Source organism: Nanorana parkeri, unplaced genomic scaffold (assembly GCF_000935625.1).
Source record: "Nanorana parkeri isolate BGI_ZX_2015 unplaced genomic scaffold, ASM93562v1 scaffold1561, whole genome shotgun sequence".
NCBI classification, from domain to species: domain Eukaryota; kingdom Metazoa; phylum Chordata; class Amphibia; order Anura; family Dicroglossidae; genus Nanorana; species Nanorana parkeri.
Genome location: NW_017307829.1, coordinates 336542 through 346730, shown reverse-complemented (window position 1 = coordinate 346730; position 10189 = coordinate 336542).

The window sequence follows — 10189 nt, the reverse complement described above, 5'->3', positions numbered from 1 at the left end:
TAATATGCAGTATGCTGTTAAGTTATAATCACACTTGGCGAGCAAGACGCTTCCCCTCTGTGTGTAAAAGAAACTCGAGTAGGATTTACTCACGGCTACTTGAACTCTTTGAACCGGACGGTCAAACTCCCGGGACGTATGGGTACTTGATGTTTCAGTTTCCAATTGTGCTCGTGATGATGGTCACACAATGAAAGCTCCAAATAGATCTCCAAATAGTTTCTTTCAGGAGGAGCAAATGATTCTTAGAGAGGTCCCAGTTTGATCACAATTGTATCCAGGTTATTGACATAGCAGATCCTTTTGTCCCGCTGTTCTGAATAGCCACGCTGGTAGGTGGATACCTGACATGCAGGTGGTGTCTCAGCTTAGCATCCTACAGCGGATGACGCGTTTCGCCCCTCCTTAGTTTCACAGGGCTTCGTCAGATCCTGTTGGGAGATTAGTTCATGGGGTTTTTTATCCTACCCTCATGAGTCTATTGTTAACCCATTTGGTGCCGGGTTTGATTAAATACAAAACTTTTGTCAGGTTGTATCTTTGTATGTTTGCTTTCTGGTGAAGTGTCAGACTAAGGATGGGGAGGGGGGGGGGTTAGGGATGAACATGAGCGCTAATGGGTAACGGGAATAGCAAAATAAAACAAATAAATCAATATTCTATGGTTACCATCATTCTGTCATTCATTCCGCTTTGTGAGATAATTTAACAGACATTGTATCCCGTTTTCCATGTTCATTATTCCATTGGGAAGCCCGACCAAGATGCTAAACAACTCCCCTCCCCATGTCCTATACACTGGATGTCATAATTAGTCCGGTATGCCCCAAAGGCTATTACGATCGAAAAATGGAAGTGCAGCAACAATTACATCTAGGTCATCTCAAATGGACTAGACTGCCCCAGACCACCCCATCTAAACAACTATTTAAGTATAGTACCTATGTTATTATTTAAGTTGTTTATTTAATTAGGTAGGAATATTAGATTAACTTCAAATAAGCAGATAATGGGGATAGTTTAAGCATGAGGTTAACTACGAGGTATTAATGGAATTAACATATATTTGTTTGATGCTATGAGAACCACAGGGACAGAGGCTAGAGGAACACTTGCAGACTACATTCGTTATTCAATCCATGTGGAACCATGGTTTTCAACTTAAAGATCCACATTTTTTCTTTTTGTAATAAGATCTTATTAAAGTCTCCTCTGTGTGCCGATAGTTTAAGTACATAAATTCCCCTAACCTTTATTCCGGTGGTTCTTCCGGCATGATACTTCAAAAAATGTTGTGCCAAGGGACTATCTTTATCCTGGTTTTTTATATCCCTTAGATGTTCCCCAATTCTTATCTTTAATTCACGTTTTGTCTTTCCTATATAGGATTTCTTACAGGGGCACACCAGTTCATAAATAACTCGTGTTGTATTACAATTAATGAAATGTTGTATGTTAAATTTAGAAGTGCCTGTTGAGTTTGTAAATTCTTTTGATTTGTGAATAAACGGGCATATATGACAATGTCCACAAGCAAACATTCCTTTCGGTCTGTTTGATTTGGACAGCCAGGTTTCATGGGGGTAGGGATAAATTCCGAGGATACAAGTTGATCCCTTAGATTACGGGCTCGTCTAGCGGTCACCAGGGGATAGGGGCCCTATTCAGTGTTCGTTTAAGGGTAAACCAACCCGAGCCATATTGTGTAATCATACGGACCCTTTGATCTTGTACATCTTTTTTTGTTTCTTTATTTGTACATTTAAGGAGATCTTCTCTGTTTCTTTTATTGGCTATTGCCAGGCTCCTTCTTAAAGTTCGATGTGTATAGCCACGTTCCCTAAAGCGGTCATACATAGCTCTTGACTCTGTTCTAAAGTCTTCATTAGAGGTACAATTCCTTTTTAAACGTAGGAATTGACCCGTGGGTATGGCTTGCTTTAGGGATGGTGGATGGTGGCTATCCACATGGAGTACCGTATTGGTCGCTGTTGGTTTACGATAGGTGTTAGTCATTAGTTTTCCCCCTTCTACTCGGATTTTAAGGTCCAGGAATGATATTTCTCGGGTGTCTATGGTGTAGGTCAGATGAATGTTTCTGTTGTTCTTGTTTAGGTCCACTATAAATTCTAGTAGTTGACTAATGGAACCTGACCAGATTAGTAATATATCATCTATGAAATGATACCAAGACTTGTAAAATGATTTGAATAGATGATGTGAATATACACAATCTTGCTCCCACACGCCTAGGTGAATGCATGCGTACGCTGGAGCCCATGGTGCTCCCATGGAGGTGCCTCTAATTTGTCTAAAATTGGTGCCGGCGAATTGAAAGTAATTATTATTTAGAGCAAAGTCTAAGAGTTCTAAGATGAACTCATTTTGGGGAGCCATGTCAGGGAAGGAGGAATCTAAGTAGTGTTTAACTGCTGTTAGACCCCAGTGGTGTGGTATAGATGTATATAAAGACTCCACATCAAGACCGACAAGTAGATCACCCTCTTCCATTTTAATGTCAGTGATTTTATTTATGGTGTCTACCGAATCCCTTAAATAGGATGGGAGACTTAACATAATATCTTTTAGAAGGGTGTCTAGATATTTTCTTACATTTTCCATTGGTCCACCAACTGCTGACACAATGGGGGTGATTTACTAACCTAAACACACGCACGCACCAGGTGCATGTGATTTTCACAAGAGCAAAACGTATTTATCAACCAAAAAGTCGCTAAAAGCATATTTCCACTAATGCCAAATATGGAAAAATCATACACATTATCCATATATAATGCTGCTTCACAGTTTAGACAAAAATGGTTAGCTCATGCATTTACATTCCTGCATTCATCAACGCAAGCCTTGTTGGTAAGTATTCCTTCCTGTTTCGCTAGATTTAATTTGTAGTTTAATTCACTGACCAATTTATTAAAGGGGGAATCTCTTATTTTTATATAAGTCATTTGGTCATTTAGAAGCCGATTTGCCTCTTCTACGTACATTTCTTCCGTAAGGAGTACCACATTTCCTCCTTTGTCGCTCATTTTTATAATTAACTCAGGTATACTCTTTAATTCCTTTAGTGCTCTCCTTTCATTTTTATTAAGGTTATCCTGTCCTTTTATTGTCCAATTGGTGGCTCTGAGATCTGCTTCCACAAGGTCTCTAAACATACTAATGAACAGGTTATTATTAAGATTGGGCATTGTTTTAGACTTGCTTTTTAGGTTCGTGGTCCTACTAATGGGACCATTACTTTCCATTTCATCTTCATTTATGTTTTCCTCCAGTAAATCCTGGAGGTCTTTTAATGCCTGAGTATCAATTTGGTCCACACCAGCATCCATCGACTGCCAGGAGGGGTCCCTATCCTTTGAGTATAGTAATTTGAAGTATACTTTTCTAAGGAATAAATTTAGATCTTTGTAAATAGTGAATTCATCCATGCCCTCAGTTGGGGAAAAGGAGAGACCCCTCCGCAGTAGAGAGATGTGGTGTGGACCAAGTTGTATATTAGTTAGGTTAATGATATTATGTGTTTCCGTTTTAGTATTGGGCATACTTGCTGGTAATTTTAATTCCTCCGGTTTCTCAACCGTGAGATAATTTTTTGTTGTTGTGACTGGTCCGGTCCTTTTATGTTTTCTCTTTCTTGCTCTCTTATTGGTTCTCTCCCTCGCTGTCCCTGTGTGGAGTAGACCTCCGTTTCCCCTAAAAAATTTACTGACTTTTTAATTAGTGACTCCCCCTCACTATCACTGGTGGAATTTTCCCTTTGCCATCTATGTCTATTAACGGGACGTCTTTTTTTAGATGTACTTCTACTTCTATTTCTAGTGAGTTCAAAAATGTTGTCTTTTTCCCAGTCATTTGAATCCCTATAGAATTTTGATTGTTTCATTTTCCTTAACATTTGTTGTGCCTTCTCTACATCTTTTTTTATGATTTCATTCTGTTTATGAAAGATATCCTGTTCTTTAAATGGATCTAAGTCTTGCTGGCTTTTATCTATATGTGTTTGTAACTGTTTTGTAAATTAAAAATGTCTTGGATCATGATACATGAGAGGATGAATAGTAGGCTCCAAGATAATGAAAATAAGTTTGAGTCAATATGGTCTCCCTGGATGAACTACAACGGCATGAGAAACGTTATATGAAGTTAGCGATAAAAAGAAAAACTGAATCATCTCAGAATTATATAGGTTCTTGGCTTCTCCTTTTCGGTTATCACCTTTTAGGATATAAAAAAATAAAACACTGTATATAAGGATGGATAAGGGCAGGATCGAGATATAGGTATATAAGAGTGTATATATTTATTCTGTGGACTCATCCCCATTCTTTTTGCCTAAGCTATGTGGATAAATATGGAGGGAGGCTGGGGGGGAAGGGGGAAATGGTGGTTTTGTTTGTTTGGTTTTGTTGTTAGTGTATATATGTTGTTATCTCTTAAAAAAATTAATAAAAGACTTTGAAAGTAGATAGTGTAAAATAAATCCCCTTCGTGCTCCACCGCAACCATAAAAGTCCCTCCTGGTGATACCTCCAACAAAATGTGTTCAGTATCACACTCACCAGAACAGATAGACCATAAACAAAATGGACAGAAGGCGCTCCATATAATCTCCATATAGTCAGCTTTTTGTTTCCCATGTTCCTTCCTCCACTCTAGTTAAACGTTTAATCAACCGACATAAAGGCAATCTTCAATATGTTCTCATATCCCAGGGGAAAATAAATACCACATAGTGTAAAATGTTTCAATAATTTTAATAACAAATGTCCTAAAAACGTACATTTAAACCAAGTAAGCAGCGCAGCATTAGATAAAACTGGACAGTCTGCACTCAATTCCGCCCCCGGCTAGTGTGAGTACCCTTGGTATACTGCCCTTGGAAGAAGTCTGTATTGACGAAATGTGTTGGAAGAAGTCACCACGCTGACGTCACCACGCTGGGCTTTGAGGAAGGGAGAGGATCGTATGTTACAAGTGTTTATAAACTAACACTAGCCCGGGTGGGAGGGTTGAGTGGAGACTGTTTGGATATACTGTATCTGGACATTGGACCAAAAAGATGGACAACTGTGAAAAAAAGAGGGACAGTCCTTCAAGATTAGGGACAGTTGGGAGGTATGAAGCAGGGAAATCTCTGCAAAGGGCCCATAGAGAGGAGAAAGGTCAATCCTGAATATTTATGAATTCCCCTAGTGGTTGGCCTGATTATTGCATCCTCCCACTCTATTTTCAGGGACATTCCCCAGCAGCAAGCAGAAGAAAACAACAACCACCAGAGCTCAGGAGAGACATCAGAAAGCCGAACTATCAATCAGAAACAGACTGACTACAGCCTGACATCTTCTAAATCTAAACAGACACTCCTGCATCATAAGGCAGGGTGGCTACATTTATCTTTTTGTATATCAGTGCTGCTGATCTTCTCTTGCCTCTTTCAGCGACTTACTGTCTACATTGACTCTTTCAGCATCAGCTACCCATCAGCTACTCATGACGGCCTTCCTAATAATGACAAAAGTAAGCACCATGTATCATAAAAATGTACATCTTCTAAATAAAATAATTGCATCACCCTCTTTGTTTTCATCTTTTGTTGTATCTCAGTGCTACTGATCTCCTGCAGCATCTTTACAGCCACTTCTTGGGCGTCGGAAGCGCATTTGTTACAGGGTGAAAAAGTAGAAGAGAAGAAAAGCAACTACCGGCTCTCAAACTTCTCCTCTAGTGATTCTTTCTTTTTTTTTTTATTCTTTATTCTTTATTTATAATTATTATTATGATTTATTTATTAAAATTATATTATATTTATTAACTTATTTATTAAAAATGTTATATATTCTGTGCACACAAAACAACTAATTTAACAATAATCTGCGCTTCAGGAAAGAATTCTAAATCAATAAACAAAAAACTACTACTAAGCTGCTATGTAAAAAGAGCTAAAAGCTTCTACAAATCTTGTTAAAATCAACACAGCGCTGAATATTAACTAAATGGATATAAAACCAAAAGTGAATAAATGTGTTTTCTTGAATAAAGAATAAATAAATAAATACATTTAGCAAGGAATAAAATTAATTATTCCAAAAAATTCCTTAAGAAAATTAATTAAGAATCGATCAAAAAGCGATTCTTAATTAAAAAATGTGATACTTAATTCTTTTTTCACTTTATTATTCACATTGATTTTTTAAACAATTCTTAATTAATTTTCTTAAGGATTTTTTTGAAATAATTAATTTTATTCCTTGTTAAATGTATTTATTTATTATTTATTCAAGCAAACACATTTATTCACTTTTGGTTTTATATTCATTTAGTTAAAGTAGAACTATGGGGGTCAGTGTTTTTCCCCATAGTTCTCCTCAGGGTCACGGGAGGACATAAACTAGCGTCCTCCTGTGACCCAAAGCTCAGTATACTGAGACGCCGCAGCCGGGACGGATGCCGGCAATACTGTCGAGATCCGCCCAGCTGCGTGAGTGACAGCTGGCTCTGCTTATCCAGAGGCAGAGCCAGCTGTACCAGCCCCCTCCCCCGTCCGTTCCGCCAGTCAGCTCGGGAGGATCGAAGCGGGGAGGGGGGGAATCCCTGCAGGGAGCCATGAGTGACAGTCACCGCTCTCTGCAGGGACAGGATCGAGAAGTGAGCGAGCGACGGTATGTGTTCGCTCACTTCCCGATCTATTGAGCCGACGTGTGACAGTTTCATTGTCACACGTCGGCTCGAACTATGAGGTTGAGTGAAAATCACTCACCTCCTAGTTCTCCTTTAATATCCAGCACTGTGTTGATTTTATCAAGACACACAGATCTGCTGTCGCGTTTCTTCCAAACCAGATGAAAAAAAAATTTATGAATTAATTAGAAATACAATTCAGCTCCCCTCCTGGAAATAAGGTTATCTGTCAGGATCCTTCTTGGCTGCAGTGTGGAAGCTGTCATGTGATAGCTGGCATTAGCCCAGTACATGAGAACTTTGGATCCTAAAGACTTTGACCCAAAAGAGAACTAAAGCCAAAAAAAAGTCTGTCTTTCTGCTCTTTTAATGAACTCATATAAACGTATTACCATATCGATTTTTCCCTTTTAATTTAACACGTTATACCATAAAAAAAGTCTTCTGCAAGTCCTGCTACACTAATAGGATAACACAATCCAAAGGTTTGCGGAAACTACTGCAGATTCCATGATCCACCTCCTCAATTATTTGCATCTAAATCAATCCCCAAAAACAATTCTCTCCGTCTATATTAATGTCTTTCAATGTCAAGGTGTCTAAGTGCTCTGACAACGAGAAATCCCCAATAGCTTATTAGTGTTAGTGCGGTTAGTGGTAAACGTAGGGGGTTATTCACTAAGCTGCCGAATGCGTAGGGTTCCCCCCCAAAAGTCATTCCAGGCCCCTTAGGTCTGGTAGGAATCTTAAGGAGGAACCCCACCCCCCTAAAATTCCCAACCAGATCCTTGATCCGTGCACAGGCCTGGCAGGGTAGGAAAGGGAAGGCAAGGGGGGGCGAGCAAACGCTCCATCCCCCCTCCCTGCACCATACCAGGCCGCATTCCCTCGGCACTAGGAGGGTGCTTTTCCAGGGTCGCCCCTGGAAAAGCACCTTGTCCCCTTGCCAATAGAGACAAGGGCCTCTTCATCACAAACCCAGGGGCGTTGGTTGTGGTGGTCTGTAGGCAGGGGGCTTATTTACATTGGGAATCCCTCTTTAATTAGGGGCACCCAGATGCTGCCCCCCCCCCCCTGTGAATGAGTAAGGGTTACATGTACCCCTACTCATTTACTAAAGGGTTGAATAAAAATAAAAAAAAAGACCAGACTTTTGAAAAAGTTATTTAATAGAAAAAAAACCATTTAAAAAAATGGTTCCAACGAAGTAATCCACTTCAATCACGGCGCCCGGCGTTGTCCGGCGACCGATATATAAAAAAAGCCAGATGACCGCTGACCCATTCGCTTGCCGAACACACTCCGCAAAATGACCTGTATGACAGGTGCCAGCAAAGTAAACAAATGGGTGGAGCTAGCGGTGACATCATGACTGGCTCCGCCTATTTGTTTTGATTTGGTAGCCACCTGTCATATGGGTCGGCCAAATCAAAACAACTGGGTGCAGTCAGCCGTGATGTCACGGCTGGCTCGGCTCAGTTGTTATCATTCAGTGACAGCCCAGCATCCTCTGGTCATTTGAGAACACTGGGCTGTCACTGTATGACAACAACTGGGTGGAGCCAGTCATGACATCCCAGCTGGCTTCACCCAGTTTTTTACATTTGCGGGGAGAATAGTCTGCTTCGGCAGACTGTTCCCCCTGCTTCAGCTGTGTCTTCGGCTCAGCCACGCTGAAGCATATGCGTTCGGCTCGGCTGAACCGTTCGCCTGCCTTCAGCTGCTGTACGGGTGAATAATCCACACAGCAACCCTTCGGTTTGGCTGAATAGAAGGGCTCCCGCGGCCGAATTGAGCCGAACGATTAGCCGATGCTTCGACTTAATCCTTCGGCTCCTTCGTGAATAACCCTCTTGGGGTGGAGCATGGATTTACAATCACACAGACAAATATATTTATCACAGCACAAGAGTCACCTGTCACACAATACTTCTGGCTCCTGGAGAACTTGGCAGGAGGGGAGTGACTGTTATGATGAAAAGCTTACCCAACATTGCTAACTCTCTGTACCCATCCTCTAAATCTGTCCATCCTGGTCCGATATATTTATGGTATAGTGATCACCTCAGGAGGAGCCAGAGACAAAATTTGGGTTCTCCTACCTGTTCTGCAGTCACCTGCCCTGTTTCTAGATCCAGCAACACTGACAACTTCTGGTAATGATCAGGCTCAAGTCTCAAGAGTATTTTTATGATTTATTGCTGAATTCAAAACTCAGGAGGGAAGGTTTGGGGATGCACGATATCCAAAAGCCCTAAATTAAGCAGGAGAGGACATTCTAAAATATCATCTTCAGCAGCAGGTCCTTAAGAGTCATCTTCAAAAATAGATGATGATACACAGAGGACAGCCAGGTAAATCTGTGACCCTGTAAGAGCAGTCTCTTGTGCAACTGGCTTCTTTTTCCTCTGTAAGATACCTGAATCTATGGGCGATGAAACCTTCTTACAAAATCCAGAGGTTTGCTTCTAACCAGCACCCCTGTGACACTCTTTCCTAAGAAGATCCCCTCTCCAGCCAAGCTTCCTTCAGGTATCTACTCCATTAGTAGCTTAGCATCCAGAGCCTCTAGCTCATGGCTCATGCTGAGGCTTGGCCACAGCATGAGCTGGGCCTCCTCCCAGGAAGTAGCCCTACGGAAGAAAGCCTTCTGGAAAGGTGCTCCCAAAACATGTATCATCTCACCAGCCAACACCTCTGAGCAAGCCTCTCAGGATTTGGTTCAGTCGGATATACTTTATATGAATTCTTTAAAGCTCCCACCACACACATAAACAATGCCTTCCTTTTAGTTTTATTGTGGGTGCTGTTCATCATTTTGCCTGAGGAAGGTACTCTGCGTGGTCCCAAAGTGTCAGTTTTTTGTTGTGATGTGGTGAACAACTAACTTTAAGAAAGGCGTTTTGGATGAAGAAATTACGGTGTGCTGGTAACACATTCTGTATAGGGGTTAATCTTCCTACACTGCTTGCTAAAGCCTTCCCCCAGCGACAGGTAGAATCAGTCAATCCACCAGGCTTAGGGAAGACCTGCAGAACCCAGAAAAATAGGTTCTCAGGCTGGTTGCGGGTTGCCCTAAAGTAAACACACTAAATTAGTCAGAGACACAACTGCATAAGGCAGGGTCACTACCAGGCCCGGCGCTAGCGCAAGGCAAGTAAGGCGGGCGCCTTACGGTGCTGCAGGGTGATGGCGGAAAAAACAGGCCATTTTGACAAGTACTCGTACTTGTTAAAATACCCCGATGTTTGCGCTATGTTTTTTTTACTTACCTTCGGTGCGGAGAGCAGCAGCGAGTCAGCGCTGGTCCAGTGGGAGGAGCTCCAGGTGGGGTCCTAATTTAGCTGGCCGGCGACTGCCTGAGGATCCCGACACGCGCGGCACCTCAGGCAGTTACCGGCCAGCTAAATTAGGACCCCACCTGGAGCTCCTCCCACCGGACCCGCGCTGACTTGCCGCTGCTCTCCGCACCGAAGGTAAGTGGAAAAAA